This window comes from Nymphaea colorata, chromosome 5 (assembly GCF_008831285.2).
Source record: "Nymphaea colorata isolate Beijing-Zhang1983 chromosome 5, ASM883128v2, whole genome shotgun sequence".
Taxonomy (NCBI): Eukaryota; Viridiplantae; Streptophyta; class Magnoliopsida; order Nymphaeales; family Nymphaeaceae; genus Nymphaea; species Nymphaea colorata.
In genome coordinates, this window is record NC_045142.1 from 21,193,011 (window position 1) to 21,214,663 (window position 21,653).

The 21,653-nt window shown below is 38.3% G+C and overlaps 1 pseudogene; it reads left to right on the plus strand.

Moving 5' to 3' along the window:
• The first annotated feature begins 13,357 nt into the window (after positions 1 to 13,357).
• On the plus strand, positions 13,358 to 16,556 carry LOC116255247 (chaperone protein dnaJ 49-like; annotated as a pseudogene).
• The last annotated feature ends 5,097 nt before the right edge of the window (positions 16,557 to 21,653 follow it).

Here is a 21,653-nt window from a genome sequence, read left to right on the forward strand (position 1 = left end):
ATATAGAAAAACCGAAGTCAGATATTTTTCAAGTTATTTCTTGATTTCAACATTCATAAAGGCATATTTGTATATACGTGTCATATACTTATACATACACATAATTACCTCTCTTTGTCTTCTTTTTCCTATAGTTTAACATTTTCATTTACAATTTTTTATATACGTATACATATAAATGAATTTATATGTGCATTTCATTTTCTCTCTCTAAAATCTCTCTCTCTAAAAAAAAACTTCTTCTACCAACATACACATAATTACCTCTCTTTGTCTTCTTTTCCCTATAGTTTAACATTTTCTTTTACAATTTTTTATATACGTATACATATAAATGAATTTATATGTGCATTTTATTTTCTCTCTCTAAAATCTCTCTCTAAAAAAATCTTCTTCTACCTCTCTCTTTCTATTAGATTTAAAATCTTTCTTTTATAAGTTTTCATATATGTATACATGTGACTATATATATGTATACATATATGCACCTCTCTCTTTTAAAAATTAAGACATTACTAAGAATCATTTCTTCTTTATTTCCTTTTCATTTCTTTCAATTTTTTCAAACACATTTTCTCAAACATTTCAAACACATTTTCTCAAACACCTCTTCCCTAAGGTCTAGGATTTTAATATTTGTTTATCAACTTCATTGAGACCAAAACTCAATTAATGATCTAATATTAGAATCATGCTTAATAGTCTACAACCTCATTCCATTTTCAAAATTTTGGCTCTCTTCATAAGAATATTGAAGACAATTATGTAAATAAAAGTGGGAAACTTACATGTATGTGATGGTAAAAATGCTTTTAGATAAATGTTATAGTAGGAATGAAGGATTTGCTTCCAATTATATAAGTTCAATCCATTCATACATTCACATGCACTTGGGAAATTCACAAATAATCACATGCATTTCTCTAAAATTATTTAAGTAACATGAAATGGAGCTCTAGCGATGTAATACCGAATTAGAGGAAAATCTTAAATTTACTTAAGTTCTTAAGAGGACACTAATCAACATTAAAAAAAGATCTTTAAAATACCCATATTATCTTCCATAGGTTTCCAAATAATATTTGCAAAGATTTCTCAATTCAAAATCTCTCAAATCAAAATGGATTATGCTCTTAAATGATTCTTTAAAACTTTCTAAAAAATTTGAAACATCAAATCTTCAACATTTTATCAAACACCACACCATATTTAGAATGAAAAAGATTTTTAAGCAAAAGTGAAATGCATCAAGAATAGGTATAGCCATTGAATTGGTTATCCTCATAAACATCCCTAGAACAGTCAATCTTCATACAGACGGGTGATTCCCTCTCTCTCATTTCAAAAATAAAATTTTATATTGCCGAAGCAATTCAAAAATCAAAGTAAATTTTGGGAATGCAAACATATCAACAAATTGCTCTCCTCATCAACACTGATCTTAGAGATTTAGTATATGAAATTTGAAAACTTTGGTGTAGAACCACCCTATCGCTTACTTCCTTGAAAAGTTTTTACAGAAATTATAATACAAACTTTTTCATGTTGATTGAAAATGGATTGTCTTGGATCAAGGCAGCCAATTGAGTGATGTGTAGGTTTCAATCTCCTGCCTCATGCTTTTCATGTCGTGTTAATTGTTTTTTCTTTTATTAAGACAAAGGAAAATGGATAAAGAAAATCGACAATCTAAGATAACATAAGAAAAAATGGTGAAAAACGATCCCCATCTCTAGTTTCACTCTTTCTCAAAGCAAAAGAAAAAAAAAAAGAAGGTCAAGTGTCCAATCACTAGGAGAAAATAATAAAGAAGTTCTACCAACATGAATATGAAGAAATGCCTGATAATCCCCATAGATCTTCTCTTGTGCAAAATGATCGCAGTGTTATTGTGCAAGAAAGAGATCAGCTCTTTGCAGGGAGAGAAACACTATGATTAAACATTTGCATGAATAGATTGTTTCTGGTTGCAAGGCTTCAAATCGACCTATTTGGAGAATGATCATCTGGTAAGTAGAAGAAGAATAGAGGAGGATTATCCATCTCTTTCTACCAAATTAATCCATTGAGCAGCAGCAGGGGATGATTGTGCGACTCTTTTTTGCTCGTTTTTAATTACTATGAATCTTCAACCTCAAAATAGACATTTACTCTCCACATGCACCTACTACAAGCTTGACAGTGGACAACATGTTGGGGGGCAGATAGGGGATGAAGAGTGATGGTGGTGCACTGCAGGTTGTGGTGAACGATTGGAGGCTGCTGGTTGGGGTAGAAGAGATGATGCCATTCAGCCTGCAAGTTGGGTCACTGATGGGGAAGGTAGAGACCCTGCACGATGCGGTGGGCATGTTGGGTTTGTGCAATGAGGTGATGGCGTTGGCATTAAATGGCTTCTTGGTCGAGCAATCGAGAATGAGAGATAGACACTTTTAGTGGGAAATCTTTGGGTTTCATTGTGGAGAGGACAGAGCACACGATCTGGCATTCTCTGAACCAAGAAGGAGGAGGAGAAGGTAAAAGTGACAAAGCAGGATTGATAGATAAAGAGAGGTCGACAGATTGTGAGGGAGGATGAGGGAAACGGATAAAGAAAGGTCGAAATCTGTTACATCAGAAGAGGAATTATGAATTTCATGATGTTGAAAGTGGGTGTTACATCTAGCGCAGCATGCTCAATGGATCATTCTCATTCTTGCCTTATTGAAATCGATTTGAACATTGGAAAAATTGCTGCAATATACATTACTGACATTCTTTCCTCAATAATTTTGAGTTTTGTATGTAAAGTGTACCAATGATCGTATGCATTGTCTTTTGCTTTCCTCATGTATCGTATATATACTTGTAAAGCAAAGAAAGAAAATAAGGAAACAGGGAAAATCAAAGGAGCAACTGCTCTAGCATTCATCGTGGATGTATGTCTATGGACCGAGCCACATAAAAATCAGTGTTCGTTTCTTGGTTCTCTTTCTTTATCCCATTTCAACATGGTATCAGAGCATTGACTTTCATTCTTGGCACATTTTGCTTATCTCCTGGTGCTTGATCTTGCTCATTTCATCATGACCGAAGACTCAAGCTTTGGAACCACCAGCAAAGTGGTGGAAGAAATTATCGTGCAGGAGCAACCAAGCCCTGAAAACAAAATTACTTCTGTACTTTTAATTGGCAGCGACTATTTAGCTTGGTCCAAATTTGTGATGCTCTATTTGAGTGGCACAAGCAAGCTGAATTTTGTTACTGAAGATCTTCCAAAACCTGCTGAAACAGATCCAACTTACAGAGAATGGCGATCCACCAATCATCTCATAATGTCTTGGTTGATTAACTCTATGGTGACTAAGGTCACTCAAGGATTTTACTTTGCAGAAACTGCTCACCAAATTTGGAGGAAGGTGAAGGAACCATATAGTGAGAAAAATGACATTGCTCATATGTATCAACTCTCTCAAGTCATTTGGGATCTTAAGAAGCAAAACAAAAATTTCAGCAATCTCCTAGGCAACATACAAGGTATGTGGGATGAACTTGACTATCTTATGGATATGTCTGCTACTCTTTGATCCAGAGAAAAAAAACGTGAACAACAGAATTTTTTTGTACTTCTTGTGACTCTTGGCCCAAAGTATGAACCCATCCGAAGCCAGATCTTAATGTTCATGGGACTTCGTTCTCTTCCCACTATTTGTTCTATTCTTATAAGAGATGAATCTAGAAAAAAGGTAATGCTTCAAAATTTTGATCCTTCAAAGGACAACTCTAGCAATCTAGATTAGGTTGCATACTGTGGAGTTGATAAAAACAGTGAAAACAAGTGGAAGAACTGTCCACAACGATTATGTTCTCATTGTAAAAAGGAAAGGTGTTGGTTCCTCCATGAAAAACCAACCACCATGAGGCCAAAAAAAAAAAGAAAAAAAGAAAAAGAAAGCACCACTGCCGTAGCCAAAGTTACAGCCAAAACTTTGGATACTTCGGATCTTACTCAGCTGCTGGAAAAAATAAGTGAACTACTTAAAAATGTCAAGGATCATCATGGTAAAGAGCAGAAAAATGCTACTGCAACATCAACAAGTGTTACCGGTAATGCTCTAATTTCCCTCAAGTCTGATTATTGGATAGTCGATTCTAGAGCTAGAGGTCATATGTCTATGAACTGCCATAACCTTAGTAATTATTCTTCAATGCCTAGAAAAAAAATCATGTTACTGCGAATGGCTCCTCAATGCTTGTTCAAGGAGAAGAGTTAGATTTTCATAGAAATGGTGTTAAATCTAAAGTGCTTTATGTGCCTGAATTGTTAGGTAACTTGTTGTCGGTTTCAAAAATTGTTAAAGATTTAAATTGCCAAGTTATTTTCTCCCCCACTAACAATGTATTGCAGGACCCTATATCAAAGTGGAAGATTGGTGTGGAAACTCAAGAAAACGGGCTATATGTGCTGAAAATTAATGAATGTGCCTTGACTCCCCAAATCAATCGAGAGGGGGGACTTTGGCACCAGAGACTTAACCACCCATCATGTCATGCCTTGAATATTTTATTATCAAATTTGAATTATAACTGACATGTTTGGTTGGCAAAAATTCATCATCCAAATTTGAATTTAAAGAGGCCCACACATTAGTCCACATTTTCGAAAAATATGTTTGGTTGGCAAAAATTCATCATCCGCATGCTTTGGATGATGGCTAGAATGGAAAGGGAAAGGAGAAAAGTGAGGAAAGGATGGACAAACTGGTAACAACAATAAGCGGTGAACATGCTGTAAAAATGGAAGTATTGAAGCGAAGTGTGGGTTGCTGTGCACCATTGCCCCACATCAGTATTGTTGCGACGATGCTGGACCTAGTTGCTGTCACATCATAGTCCCCACATCAGACCCAGGTCGGTGACTCACGTGCCCTTCAGCCAAAAAGTCTTCGCTCCACCACTAGAGAAGGGGCTGAGATCACAATTTGGCGGGCCAGCATGAAATTATTCATGTCATGAGGAATCAATTTTTTGAAAGATCATAGTAATTTTGCTTTGCTGGGCTATTACATCCTTTGATGGGATATTCATATGATCCATCTATTGTACAAGGTTGACTGGAAAATAAACGAATGTCATCATACTTTAAACATGTTTAAGGGTAATTAAAATGGGTGATTAACAATGGATTGGCATGATCATTTCTAAATATTCAAGTGATTCAAAGATGAACCTCCACGGCTGGATGGTTATTTGTTTGTTTGGTATCAATAAAAAACATCGCAAAATATGCATTTCCAGCGATCAATTGCTTGACCATGGTTTTCAATTATGGAATCCAACTTTTATGGCAGTTTTTAACAATACAAAATAACCATCCAAGCACAGAAATAGCTGCCTAATTTCAACACACAGACACACACACTCATATATATGTATATATATTCCCATTAGCAACTCCCTAGACAACTGCACTTGAGGCTCTTAATTCTGTTGAACAAATTTGGCAACCTGGTCATTGTTCAATCTCATAAAACAATACTTGAAACTGTAGGAAACTTAATTTGAAGAAAGAAACAATATTGTAAAAGCGGTATCGTATCACTTATCAATCAGGCTAACCTATATATGTATGGTAACATATTGTAAATTTATTTTTGTAATGCATTCACAATTAAAAAAGAAAAAATAGCAATAAATTCTGATAAAACCAAGAAAATGTTTCCTATATAAAACAACTCATCACAATGTTACACACATAATAAAAATTCACAAATCTTCATCTACAGACATAATAATGGTAAGACATGATAACCATGATAAAATTTGAGGTCTTAAAGACTTTTATAATAAACGTTTTACTGCTTTTACATCATATTATCAAAAATTTATAATATGCAACCTATCTATTCACCTTCTTCATCTTCATTATAATTTTCAAACTCATTTTGCTTCATTGTTTTCATCCCCTTCAAGTGGAATGTCCTCACCAGCATATGCAGGCTCACCTTCTTCAATGTTCAAAAGGAGTAGGCCACAATGAGGCCTCCATCCTTTCACATCAAATTCCTCAGATGATCACTGCTGCTCAGAGCATCATTGTCAAAATTCAAAAGAAATTGTGAATTCCAAAGAATGGCTACTAATGGTGCTAGAGTCACTCTCAAAAGCATGTTCCTTTCTTCCAGCAGCCACAATTCACTTCAAGCCTTCCAAGATAGTCAAACTAATTGAAATATTCATCTCCAAAATATTTTTATTGCATGACGAATGACAAATACAAGTGCCATGTGGTGAAACATGAAGAGGTAATCTGATGGTCTCCAGTGGCAGAGTTACATTGTAGCTGGTGTGGGCAATTACCCACACCAGCCTACAAATTTTGCCTTATTTACATATGTAAACATAATTGACTTTTATTGTTTCTTTTTTTTTTCTTTTACATATGAGTGACCCTTCAAGTTTAAAACTAAACAGAGTGCCACTCAATCAGAAATTTCTAACTCTGCCACTGGTGGTGTCAATAGTTAAACGATAGCATGACATTTTCAATTTGCTCTGCCACTGGTGGTGTCACTAGCTAAAGTTTCATATATATATATATAAACATTATGCTACATATAAAATAGGCTTTTAAAGATTGACATGCGACCCTTGGAATCCAGCCGTATAACTAAATCAAAAATATTTTACTTGCATAATAAGTTCTAGAGTCTTTGGTTGTATTATTGTAAACCAACTTAAATTATTTCTTTCTTTTCCTTTGTGTAGTCTAAACAAACATAGTTTGAACAATTCTTTTTCTTTCTATTCAAACAAGCTTTTATAAAAATTTGTTTCATTCTATTTTCTTTCCTCTCCTTTTCTTCCAAAATCCTTTCTTTCCCTTTCCATTCTTTTCCTTTTATCCTACTTTCTCTCCATCCAAACAGGTGCAATAATAGGTCAACGAAAAATTTATTTAACAATTGGGATTGTGTTGCCTAAAGCCTCTCTAAGAGCCAGCATGTTTGAAATGACTTTATATAAGAAGTTACATGGGGAAATAGGTTGCTACTGGTGTACACTTGTAGTTCCTTCTATCTTGAGAATCAGAACAATCACAGTGTTGTTAAACTTCTTCACCATTCATCTTATTCCCAAGAAAACTTCAACCATCTTGATCATGTAATGACTGGTTACTCCTCGGTATTGTTGAAAAAGGGACCTGAAGGATCCATTACGTCCCGAAGCGCTCTCCGCTTTCAAACTAAAGTTGCATACTTCAGTTCTTTTGTTAAAACTGATCTTTGGATTTGTCGGACTCATCTCTCTTTTCCACTCGCCAGCACAGACTACTATTTAAAATAAGAACAAAACATGTAATAGCCATCTCTCTCTCTCTCTCTCTCGCTCTCTTCATGCAAGAGAAGTCAAAGGTCATGGAGCTCTTACTTTGTTTCTTTCTTCCACCACACTTTCACTTTCAGCGGTAGACAAGTAAAAAAAGAGAGGAACGACCCTATTGAATAGAAACCATTAATTTACATGATATGACATCATTGATATTAGCCATCCGTTAGCAAACTAACCAAAATATCTTGATTGCCACGTTATTTTCTCCAGAAACCCCAGAGGAGGATTTGCTGATGGATACGAAAGAGATACATGGGCTCTACTACATCAACTAAATCGAACACAAACAAGGCCACCACCAACAACAATCAAATTCTCTCGGGCCAACTAAATTGAAGACAAGCAAGGCCAGGAGAAAGACAAAGAATGTATCGTTTCTTTGCTGTCCTTAATTTGTACTTTGGTGTTTTCTTGTCATCTATTTTTTTTTTTTTTCATTTTACATGCAAAAATTGGTTTGAATCAACCTATTTGAATTGTACCAGTTCGTTCTCGGCCCAATATTTCATGATTTTATCATCCAGATAGCACAAGCTTTGATAGTCATACATGAAAAGACCTCAATACTTAGTCCGTTTCTTGTGAAGTTACATCATGTTTTGCATGTCTCCATTTATTTTGTAGCTCTTAAACAATTATTGACATCGACTTTTCTCTATATGCCACAGCTTTCTTAAACTCCAAATCTGTCAACCCCAAAAGGTCGCTGCTCTTCCATATCAAGCTGTAGCTGGATGTCCCCAGCACAGGTTTTCCGTGAGTTCTCAAATGCAACTACCTAGCAGCGTCTTCTAGGTGATTGTCACCTCAAATCCATCAAAAGATGCATTTCCAATGATCAGTTGCTTGACCTGATTTCGATACACACACACACGCACACACACACACACACATATATATATTCCGCACACCTTAATTAGGTCCTCATGCCACACACCTTAATTAGGTCAATGATGCATCACTCAGATGCTTTGAGGCGTTCTTCTAGGTGATGCACAGAGACCTCATGCAGGTGTGCACCTCTAACAACACTGGTTTAGGCTACTTGTCAAAGAAAGAAAAATCTTGCAGAAGAAGATTCCATGCGTGACTCTTTCGCAGTCCACATCTTCTGTTAATCTTTCCACCTTAAGAGCTGTTTCAGAATAAAAAAACAAATCTGGCCAAATCAGAGAGAGTTAGAGAGAGAGAGAGAGAAAGAGGGTGATGACAGTTGCTCATGATGAGAGCAATGAGTGCAGAGTGTTCAGCTGAGTTCAGGTGGACATGGGCCAACACGAACAGATTTGCATTAATGACACAGTCGTAGCGAAAAAGAGTGTCCGGTCCAAGAAGGTACTCTATATAGAGAAGATATATCTTGTAAGAAAAAGATGACTAAGAAGTTTGATTATATATATATATATATATATATATATATCCTGTAGAAATGGGTTGTCAAAACAGGTTATATGTAAAAAAATTGTGTATATGGGTACATAATGACCAAAATATCCCTGTTTATAGTAGAAAAGGAACATTTTAAAAGGGTAAAAAAAGGTTATGAAAAAATTAAAAAGTGTAAAATAGACATAGTACGTCACTAAAAAATTCAGAAATAACCCAATCTTCATCTTTTTTCCTATGATACTGTATACTTGTGGATCCACAGAAGTGTGCAGCAACTCGATCTCATATCTCATATCGGGCATTGACCAGTTCCACAGATTCAAGTGGCCGAAGAAGAATAAAGAGGAGAGGGGGTTGGTGGTGGAGGAAAAACTGAACTTTAGCCACCAGCGTTGTCATGGGATGTCGCTTGTCAATTTCTTCAATCGATGCGGCTTGAGTTTTCGACACAGATGGTCAACGGCAAAGCTCTCTCCAAAGAACGTAGGTGACCTTAGACTTAATTTTTTGCTTAGGTGGGCATTTGAGATCCTTTTAATGATGTACGTGGAAGGATATATATCTATATGATCCAATATATTGCATGCCTAAGGTCTGATTTGTACAGGTGAAAAGTGAAAACTGGAAGGAAAGCACCTCTAACATCACAAAGCACCCATCTAAATATGCTTTCTATATCAAAATTTTATCCCTCTATACATATCATTCTTGCAGCTAAAACAATGCCAAAAGCTGAATTTTTCATTATAACTCGCGACCTTTGAAAGTTGATCAAACAAACTGATGGTCGCTAACATCATCTCCAAGAACTGATCGCCTTCTAACCAATACTTTCGGCTCAAACCGGATGGTTGCTGTAATGCCCACGTTTTTCTTTTTCTTTTTCTTTATTATCACAAAAATTTTAATAAGAGTATAGGCTATAATTGGTAGATTCAATAACTGATAAAAATAGTTGAAACTGTCAACTATATCATAAAGGGGGCAGTCATGGAAAGAAATGAATGGGTTACCAAATATATACCTAGGTAGAAGTGGTGACTGAAAATATTAAATGAAACTAAAAGATGATTGAGTGCAGCCAAGAAGCCTTCCTGAGAAAAATCATTTGGGGGTGTCGCTCGCCATGTATTGGCCTTATTTAACCCCATACATCAGGTTCCCATTTGCTGCAGCCATAGGGGGAAGGGTTCCAGCAGTTAGAAATTAGGAAAAAGTGAGAGCTAACCCTTGTTTTCCTGCACCTTGGGGTGAAGATCAAGAGCAAAGAGGCACTGGTCCACGTGACTGTTATCCTCTGCTTGGAGGATCAAGAACGCCAAGGTGCTAGGGTGCTGACAGTAAAAAATCAGGGGCTGTACAGTTAGAGAGACCCTCGTAAGTGTTATGTAGTTTCTTTTATAAATAATCTATATAGGTAGGTATATATATATATAAAGCAAGGAGAATTCTACTTGGTGGGGCTGAAATTATACATGTAAATGCATGTTTTGCAAGGAAATCATGCTACACTGCCTTGGAATGGCAGCCCTCTTGGCGGACTGAATTGATTGCAGCATAGAGCAATAAGGTACGGGAATACTCAGCTATGAGTGCAAAATGTAGCCCTTGTACCTTTGTTGTTTGTAAATATATATATATATGCTTGTTATAGTAGCGAATCTATGTATTTACGCGCCTAGATATGAATAGATGTGTGAAGTGTTATATTCTGGAAATGATACACAACACTCTTAGTCTTAGACATCTCTGATTGCCTAAAAGTAAATATATATATGCACGTATGAGGTGTAATTACCTGTTTGCGGAAAAATAAATGGGTATTTTTTGGGTAATACATGATCTGTTTATGGAGAGGTGCCCTCTTTCACCGATTTCTTCTCGCTCTGGTTGATGAGTCAGAGAAGATCCGAACATTAGCTGATTTCCTCTTCACCAGCTTCCTAAAGAGTGGGTTCTTCCTGATCATCATTACATTGGCTCCTTCCAATCATGACATAAATCTGCAGAAGGTTTTGATGATCGCGGAAGCTAATATATTCTGAATTTGGGATTGTGCATGTTTGCAGCTAAGGCACCACTTATGGCTTACAACAGCTTCCTTGAAGTCATTTTCTTGCTGAATGGTTACAAGGCCCATGCTGCCCACAGTGAATTGCACCAGGGACAACGTCTTTCTCAGTTCGTTGAATGGTTTCTCTTTCTCAGTTTGTTGCTGCAGTTATTTGGGTTGTTAATGAACATTTTTCCTTCTTACAGAGGCAGCGATGACAAAACACAATTGTAAAGGGTGCATATCTATACATTATTACTTAAACAAATGGCACCAGAGCAACTTTTAGCCACTTCTGCGAAGCTTTGTGCTGAGATCTTGGCTGCCGTTGCTGAACCTGGGGCACAGTCCGTTCTAAAGGTACTGGACAGAAAGGTGGTATACTACAATGTTGACTGCAAATATATTGATCATCTGACTATTATTTGCAGATGGGATCTGCGGTTAGGCTTAAGGAGCAAAATCAGTCATGCAACACCAAACCAACCAATCAACTGAACGTAATGTGGATGATCACACTGATCAGTTGAACATTAGTTGCACTTAGTTGAGCACTTCTAAAAAAACTTGGTTATTCACTTCCAATCTGGTGTCTGTTAGTTCTTTCAGTTTTAATCGAGCACCTAAAATCTATGAATGTGTGCCTGAAGGTGCTAAAATACTTCAATATCGTCTGGAGCTTGCTAAATCATTTCCTTGACAGGATGCTCTACAAGTACTAGCATGCAAAGAAATGAGTATTCAACCCATCGAGGTTCAGGAGCAGCAGCTGATACAACTGAGATGGATGGAGAACCAGGGAACAGCAATGGAACATTTGTAGCAGCTAGGTCGGGTAATCAGTCAGGTAGCAAAGAAGAACCTGGTCCAGAATGCGATTTCAAAAGGATGAAGAAGCCACGGCTAAGTCGGCAGTTTCAGGGGTAATGTGCAGTGGTCCAAGATCACTCACTCGCCAACCTGCTGCAGCTGCAGCTGTATCTGAGAGTGCTGGTGGACATTTGAGAAGTGGTGATGCTAGCAGGGTGGTATCTGCAGTGGCTGATATAGCTGCCAATCTGCTAATACCGTACTTAAGGATGTCAGCAATGGGGGGTCCACCCCACGCCTGGATTCAATGAGCATACCGAAGGTCAAGGCAGTGTCTAGAAGAAACTCTAGTGGGTTGGAGTCCTTGAGGAGAAGACAGACTTTTGATTCAGAGAGTGAAGGCTCATCCACCCTCGCCACATTAAAGATCCTCGATGGTTAAATCACACTGTAACCCCACATAGAAAACAAGCGAAAATCCATCTTCATGGACACCAAAACCAGGAAAAGATTATTTTTAGAAACCCAATACATAAGTTTCTGGCTCAGATTCGACGCCATCCCTAAACCGAACTCCATCCTCATAAGAAAGTCTGTTAAGACAGGTCTACTTCCAACCACTACTCAATTCAATTCGACGGAAACGATAAAATTTTACCAACAAGAACAAGGATGAGGAGGAGGAGATGATCTATCCGTCTAGGATTCAGAGCTGGTTACAACATTAACGAGATGCTCGAGCGAAGGGACTCGGTTTACCGTTTCGGCAAAGCGTTCGGTTTTTTTCGTTAGATTCTCAGACCTTCGCTTCATCTAGTGCTTCAGTTGTCAACTCAATGGATCATGAGTCAGGCGAAACGAAGCAGCAGGAGGAGGACAAAGCCGGAGCATGTGCAACAAAAGGAGGCGGAGGTCGTGTTTTGCAAGAAGCCTCACCTAACGGGTTAAATGACTTTGCTCATTTTTCCTGAGCTCCCAATGCCTGAGATATTGCATGGGATGCTTGTCTGAATCTGGTGGAGCTCCTTCATTTTCACTGGCCATGACCTGCCCTCTATTTGCCAGGAGTAGCTTTTTGGTGCACTACTATATTTTGTTTGCATGGTTTGCAGGTAGGCTTTTATGCATGTTATACAGTTTTAGAGTCCTATGCTTGTTGATTTTTATGAAGATCATGATGCCATGCTTGTTTGAATCTGGTGGAGCTCCATTTTCGCTGGCCATGACCAGCTCCTGCCCTCTATTTGCCAGGAGTAGCTTTTTAATATTTTGCCTGACTTCAAAGCACTTCCATGCCCACCCTCTTCCAGGATTTGTTGAATTTGGCTAGTTATCGTCATCAAACTAAGGCTTGATTTAAACTGAGAGTCAAGTTCACGGGGGTTTGTCGGATTGGGGCTTCATTGGACTCACAGATCGGAATTTTGATCAGTTCTGGAGTTTTAGATCGTCCCCGAGTTCTGTTTTCTGGAAATTGATTTCATTTTATTGAATTTTGTTGGTTACTTTTCCTGGGTATCCCCAATTTTTCATGGGCTTTATTGTTTCTGTTCGTACCATTGGTGACCTTCTTCACTTAGAGGAACATGGTGGTTAGATGTGTCCAGTGAATTTTGGTGTTCTTTTCTGATCTTGGTACCAAAATTAGGGGGTTAATTTTGTATAGTCGGTGTAGAAATCGATACCAATAGGGGCGTGAAGGATTTGGTGTGAGGTACTCGGATGGTTTCATCCATGGATGGTAATAAGGATGAGGCATTGAGATGCATCAGTATCGCGAAAGAGGCACTCGCTTCTGGTGTTGAATCCTGAGCGCTGAAGTTCATTCGAATTGCGTGGCGCCTCGATTGTAATTTGCAGGTTGATGATCTTCTGGCTGCTTGTGAGAGAATGAATCGTGATTCTGAAGTTTCTAAGGAAGAAATATCTCAGGGGAAACGAGACTATGAATGAGAGGGGAATTCAAATTGGCAAGAAAAGAAGGCACGCGCAGGTTCTTCGAATGGTAGATGTGATTTCACCGAGAACATGCTGCATTGATTCGGCAAGTCACGAGGAGCAAGGATTACTATGAAATTCTTGGCCTTGAGAAGACCTGCTCTGTGGAGGAAGTCAAGAAAGCCTACTGGAAATTGTCCCTTAAAGTTCATCCAGATAAGAATAAGGCCCCCGGTGCCGATGAGGCAATCAAGATAGTATCGAAAGCTTTCAAGTGCTTGAGTGACGGTGAATTGCAGAGGCAGTACGAACCAAACAGGTCTGGTTGAAGATTTTCAGTTTAACCAGAAACACCATATTAGGAGGAGAAGAAGAAGAGCCAGGAATGACTTCTTTGATGAGGCTTTCGACCCAGACGAGGTCTTCTGTTTGTTCTTTTTTGGTTCACAGGAAGAAGTCTTCCACAATGCGCACATTTACAGAACCAGGCACAGGGCTAGGGAACAAAGAGGAATTTTTGCACTACTATATTTTGTCTGACTTCAATCACTCAACACTAAGGTCAGGCCGTTTCTATTGTTATGGAGTCACTTGAAAGTGAGTATTGAAATTCAGACTCCTGTTGTCAACCAATCGATGAACAAAACAAGATCAATCTGTCTGAAGTGTCTTTTGACAGAAGAATGTTACCTTCTTCAGGTGGGACTACGTTGAGGCTTCATTGAATATTAAAGAGTCCGTGACCAAATTTTTCATGATCCGTATCAGGAAGTTTGTAATCGTAGTCCATCAACCACGATATTTCAATGACATCAGAAGATTGCTAATGGGTGGGTGGTCTGATATTTATTCGCTACCAGGGGCAACCACATTTCAACTCCTTTGTCTCAAAATACGTGGACCATTCCCTCCTTCTGAGTCTTCTTTGAAAACTCCCAACATCCACTATTGGCGATCATGCTCTAAATGTCCCCCCCTAACCTGATCCATTCTATCTTCCTCGTGCATTCCAAAAGTGGAATGCTTCATCCACTTCACTGGTTTGTGAGCAGCAGAGTATTCATCAAAGGAAGTGTAGCATTGTATTAGTTTAGATAAAACTTTATCCATCAAAGGAAGTGTAGCATTGCATTAGTTTAGATAAAACTTTATTCATCAAAGGAAGTGTAGCATTGCATTAGTTTAGATAAACTTTATGGTTTCAAACATCATGCATAGCATATTTAGCTTAAATCTTTATATTTTTTTATTATTGTGGAGAATTTCGATTTATGATTGTTGTTTTTATTGAAAAAGGGTGACCTCTCTCTTTGACTGTGATAGATGTCATGATAAATGGGAAACCGGGACAGAAACATGACATCTTATTTGGAGAGGGTAAGAAATTCTATGTTCCCTTGATAATAAAGGAAAGGCTAAGATAATTCTCTCCCTGAACTGTGATTCTAAAAGAGCCCTAATTTTTTATCATGCTGGGTATAAAGAAAAGCTCACAAACTAAAATAAGAGCGTGTTCTGTTTCCATCAAAGCCACCAAGGAGGTTTGAGTTTTTTTTATTCTAGCCCTTTTCTTGTCTTGATCGTCTGTAGAAAAATTAGGAGCACACATGCAAGATATCAAATGAGGTTTTCCTAGAGAAAAAAAAATGACGCAGCTTCTTCCACAATTGCCATGGAAGAGGACACCCCTATCCAACACCGAAAGTAGAGAGAGCTTTGTATAAAGCCATCATCTGTTCAGAGCAAGTACGGCTGGTTGTCAATTTCTGCTAGATGTTCTTCAACAAAGAATAAAATATTGGCTCTTCTAAGTATAAAACCTGATGCAGTTCTGTGCAAAGCTGGTGTCCTGAGCTCCCTATGCCTGAGATATTGCATGGTTTGCAGGTAGGCTTTCATGCATGTTATACAGTTCAGAGTCATGTGCTTGTTGATTTTTATGGAGATTATGGCCTGGCAGCACTCTGCAGGTTGACTGGCATGTCGTGACAGGTACTCCAGGCTCTAGCAGCTCTCATCATGACACCTCCAATCATCCACATAACCCAGGTATGAATTCACCCTTGCATCGACCTCCCAAAATGGAGTTTTACCTCTCGGCATAGCAGAGTTTAGTTGTGGGGGTCGTTTCATAGAACCGGGTTGGGGAGGCATCTCGGTTTGAAGAAGTGAGTTAGAGTAACGTATCAGCTTCAAGAACCGGGTCGGGGAGCAACTCAGTTTCAAGAACCAAGTTGGGGAGACATCTCGGTTCGAGTTGAGGAGCCTCTCGATTTCAAGAACCAGGTTGGAGACTGTTCCAGTCTAGGGTTCGGGTCAAGAATCGGGTCTACTGGACTGATGCAGAAGATCACTATAAATAAAGGAATTGTGGGGGTCTTTTGGGTTATCGATGAACTAGGGATTTCCTCTGGTGAGGGTTGCTCTAACAGGGTTATGGCAGTGTGTCTGGGTGAGTGTTTTCTCATAGCAGGTGGTGGCTAAAATGGTATCAGAGCTGGTCGTCTTCTTCACCAAACCAAACCACCTCTTCACATTGTCTGTTGATGAGGATGAGGATCCTGCAGTTCTTGAATCCTTCTGCAAGCAATTGGAGGAAGAGAACCAAATGATGGACAAGCTCACGGAGGTGATGGAAAGGAAGGTTGGGAAGATCGATCATTCCCGAGAATCCATGCATAAGAGATTGGGAATGATAATGGCACAGCAAAAGGCTTTCAAAGACCTGCTGGAACAATTGCTTAACAACTTAGATGGTAAGGTGATCAGAACTGAGAACATTCTAGAGTTGTCATACAAGGATGGAGAACAAATTGCAAAGGTAGTGTCCGCCTCTCAAGACGAAGAGACGGTTAAGGTCTGTCACCAACTCGTTTTTTATGGTAGCAACAATAATTTCCCTTGCGTTGAGGTCATGAAGCAAGAGATTGCAGGAAGTGAAGAGAACCTACAAGAAAATGGCCATACAATCGTTAATGTTGATGAAAAAGAATGAGCCAGATTTTATGAAATCTTGGATGTTCATTCATATTTCATGTCGATTCAAGTTGGAAATAGAAATAGTTGGAATTGGGAAGCACCATTTAGGCCATGGGGGCACATTCGTTCGATCACCCAAGAAAGGCACCATTGCCCGATTACCAATAGTCAAACGGCATGGTACACATAATTCTTCTTATGTTTATGTCGAGTTATCGACAGAGCACTAAGTCGCTTTGCTGGAGGCCTCACATGCGAATGGAAGGAGTGCAAAGCAGCCATGGAACCCGCCGTGGGGGAATGGCATGAATAGTCAGGTGATCAAGGAGGAGACGAGGCTGGCGACTCAAAGCAAGATGTAGGGACGGGAGGGAACGAAGATAATAACAGGCACCACTATTTGATATTACAGTTGGTGACCTTTTTCCCTTGGTGAATTGCAATCATGTTCCAAAAGGGGGCAAGTTCAACGTTGGGCATTCTCTTACCAATGGCAAGTCTATGAGAATCAGGGAAAGCCTCATAAAATTCCGAAGGGTCCTTCGAGATCCGATTGCAAGGGTTTTGAGGGATATCAGACCATTGGGGATGAAATCATAGGCCGATTACAAGGAGAGTGGGAGAGGTTACATACCAGTGCCTCAGTTCTTGGAGCCAGAAATTGTCACTCCCAACCTTGACTGGGTTACAAGTTTGACTACTTGGAGGAGAAGGATAAAATCATGGTTGGTATGGAAGTTCCTTACTCAAAAATTGATAGGGAGAAGGTCCTAGTGGCCTGCAAGACGGTACAAGGAGAGCACACCTTCGATGGTAAAGAATGCATATATACTGATATGGAGGACCACTCTTAAGCTGTGGTGAACCAGGCAGCGGGCTTAGAACAGTTTTAAAATTCCGACATTACCTCTGAAGTTTGGATCAATTAGTAAATTCCCCAAATTGGTAAGTGAAAATGTTGATTTGCACGTGCTGAAATACCAAGGAAACCCATCATCGATTTACACAAGTACTAAAGCAGAGAAATCGTTTCTGTCTTTGAGAAAGAAAGGTTAGTTCAAATCCTTGTTAAATATAGAAACTGCTTTAGTTTTGATTGTGAACAATGATTTTGAAGTAAAGCTTGTGGAATGTTCAATATTCAGCTATAGACAAGCTTGGCCATGATTGTACACATTCTACTTAGGAGAAGGATATGCTCTAGAAAAACATTTTTCCTTGTTGGTAACAATGATCAGTAATCACATATTGGAACCATGATACACCAATGTCCGACATTTCTTGAATTTCTGTGCAAGAGACTGCTTTCATTAAAGAGAAATCTATGTGTTTCCTCATTGATTTTAATGATCATTAATCACATATGGGAAGCTTGAGAGATCATTTCCCCTCATTTCTCATGAATTTCTGTGCAATGTTCAGCCTTCTTACAGACAAAAAGCACATTGTATCTCATAAAACCACAATCACATACAGAAACCTTGAGAGTGAATTTTCTAACTTTTCGTGTGTACTCCTCAAGACATTGTTGTGTAATGCAAACTTCGTATCACTGTCTCTCTCTCTCACTCAATCTATGGAAAGTTGTAGACTGCGTTCATTGGACACTGATGTATGTATTTATGAATCCATGATGCAATTCCTTTCATTTATGCAAATTGTCTAGACATGTCATAATAGGTCTCCAGTTGTAAACTGAGTGTAAAATTTTTGTCAAAGCTTTATAAAAGGTGTTTTGTTTGCTAGATTCCCATTCATGTTCGTTCATTAATGATACGATTTGTCTATTATCTTGTTTTATCGATTTTATATTGTCTGATAGAATACTGATACTAGTTTAGCCTTGCTCTCTCAAAAGTAGAGATATTAGGCGTTTGATGTTATTGGTTTGATGACTACCATGGTAATTGTATGACATTTTAATCTGCTCTTCTACACTTAGTGAATTGGTACATTGTCTTATCAGTATGGGTTGCAAGCAAATAGCATGTCCAACACAGGTGAGTAGATTTGTTATCCATGATGCCAAGCCTTTAAAGCTAATGAAGGGTAATACTGACATCATGTTAAGCATGAATATACATCTCATACTTGCTAAGGTCATTCAAATCATACTCATACAATGAGACAGTCAAGAATGTTGAAGAAGGGGAAAGATGGTAACATACTGATAATTCATACGACCACAAAATTTTGATCAATTGTAGGCAATTCGAAGGAGTAGATACAAATGATTAGAAAAAGTAGACCATAGGCGTAAGAGATCATGTTGACCAATGGATATCATTTGAAGGATTTTAAGTGGTTAAGTGTTGTTAGAAAAGCCTTGTATGAGAGAGAGAGAGAGTGTGTGTATGTATATATATATATATATATAATAAATAAATAAATAAATATACGTATACATATATAGTAAATAAATAAATATATGGGCAGTCATTGGCCGCATGCAGTGAGTCGAGTGGCTGATACGACTGATGAGGGATGGGGGTACATCATGTTGCCCGCCCCACTCTCCCTCATTTGTTTGTATTTAGCTGAAGGCCTCGGCAGAAATCGATCGTCGATTGTGGCCTTTTTCACAAGAAATTGCCTAATCAAAACCGGGTCACTTTGAAACCTTGCAGTTTTTTGGACCTGCTTATTTCCCACGGGATACAGATCCTAATTTATTGGATAAAGGTTTTGGAAAGCATTGATGACTATTGGGTCTGTAAACACATTAAATTGAGTATTTGGATGTTAATTGGTGGGCACCGGATCCACCAATTTACCATGTACGTACAATTAAAGGGACTGGAATATTCTAATATGAACGTCCTTTTTAATCTGCAGTTGGACTATTTGTTATTCATTAATGGAAAGCAAGAAAATTAAGGAATTCCGTGATAACGGGAAATCGAAATTAATTCCCAAGAAGGAAGCCTTTCGGCCTCATTCAGGTATTCAACGTCTGTCTCTCTCTCTCACCAAGAAATTGTTTGCTTTCCCTAACATTTAAACCCAGACGAACTTCTAAACTCCATCCCACACACTTTCCCTTTCCTCTCGATGGAACCTCTCAGCCGCAGGCTCTTCCCCTGCGTCTCCCCTCTTCTTCTTCAACTTCTTTCCCTGTCCTCTCGGTGAAACATCTCAGCCGCAGGCTCTTCCCCTGCATCTCCCCTCTTCTTCTTCAACTGCCATGCAACCCGTCTCCCTCCGAGCTCCTGCTCTTCTTCAAGGTATGCACTAAACCTTCTTTCTCCACCCCCTCTCCCTTTTTGTCGCTCAATCCAGGTTCTGAGTAGGCCATGGCCGAGACAAAATGCCTTTCTCTGCTTAGATACTCATTCTTTGTCTCTGATTTACAGCCCTGACCTGCGGAAAGAAGGTGGTCCAGCCCTAATCGCTGGTGGGTGTTCTCATATGAGGTCGTTTCTGAAACATCTATGTTAACCTGTTCTCTCTCTCTCTGGCTAAGGCTCTGCATCTACCATGGCCGACACAGCTCTTGTATGTTATCTTTTCCTGTCTCTCTCACTGATTTGTTGTCTTCGTTGTGCTAGTCCTCAAGTTGTTTCCTGAAATTTTTGTGTTTATGTATACCTTATTTTTGGTATGCTTCAACAGCACTTTTTTGTATTTCATTCACATTGGAGTACATTAAGTCTGTTATTAGCTTTCATAAGTAATTCTTAGGCAATTTAATTCTTTAACTTCCCTTTTTTCATGTTATTCTTTGAGGCGTCTGAGGAGAAGCAGAATTATTTAAATTAGTATTGATTTTTTTTTTGTAGTTGTCAAAGTGAGTGAACATATATGTATGTAATCATCATGTGATCATCGATTGCTTTCCAATCCAGTATGATATTTGTATTTCTGTATGCATTCATTCATTCATATGTAATCATCATGTGTTCTTCTGCATTGTAATGCCAAGGGATTGGTTAAATGAGTCTTGGTATGTGGCATAAGTAAATGAAAATGCTTACTGTGGTGGACATGCTTTTCATATGTTGCTATGAAACACTAAATATCTTTTACTGTAGATGACATCTACTATGTTAGGAAGTCAGCAGTATGTATTTTTTTTGCTTTGTGTAATCTCTTATTTTTTATTTTTCTTATCTTTGTGGTCTTTTATTTTATTTTCTTTTCTTTTCTTTTTCTGCTTTACCAGCTGAATATCTTAGCTGTAGAGAGCCAAGGACTCTGCATGGGCTATGTTTCAAGTTGTTGGAGATCCCAACAGCTCATGTTGTTTTCTGTTTGTTGGTCGATCAAGTTCTTAAAAAACTATTTGTGAGGTTCTTAACAAATTAATTTGCGATTCAGAAGTGTCATAGATTTTCCTATTTGTGAGATATTTAGTTTGTTCACATGGTATCATAGCTTGGGTATGTGTGATTTGTTTTGTTCGCCAAGTTGGGGCTTCTTTCTCAAAGAGAAAATGAGATAGTTTGCTGCTATAAATTTTACTGATTGATTCTGAATTAGTTGTTGACTTATTTGATGATCTGCGTCAGTACCAATTGCTGTGACAATTAGAAGACATGTTGTATATGTTACGGTTTTTGACAACAAGCAGATTGAATCTTGCTGCTGCTGATTAGGTTGAGAGGATTGAGCTGTCATGTTTTTCATTTCTAGTGTGTTATATCTCTTCAATAATCTGAGTTGATTTATTTTATATGAAATGGAAGGCAAAGAGTACCTTTCCCTCCTACCATTCCTCAAAGTTACACCTAGATTATTGTTAAAGTTCTTTTTAGAGTCAGTTTGAGTCTTTCTGTAATATTAGAAAGTGGACTAGGGACTACTTATTATTTTCAAATATTTTAGTGGACTGAAATTGTAAATATGTAGTCTTTACCCTAATCTCTTTTAACCTGAGATTAGGGTTACGGGATCAATAAGAAAAACAACTCTCTCTCTCTGATTTCAACTTTCGCGTCAGCTTTGAAAGTGGTGTTTTAATTGGGTAGTGGAGTTGGAATTAACCTTTTCTCTTAGTCATTTTTTCCCTTTTTCTCAAGGAACCCTTACAATAGGAGAAGTCTAAGGAATTCATCTTGTTATGAACCCTTCCATCACAAAGCCCTATGTTTACAGGGTGAGTTCAAGGGGAGTG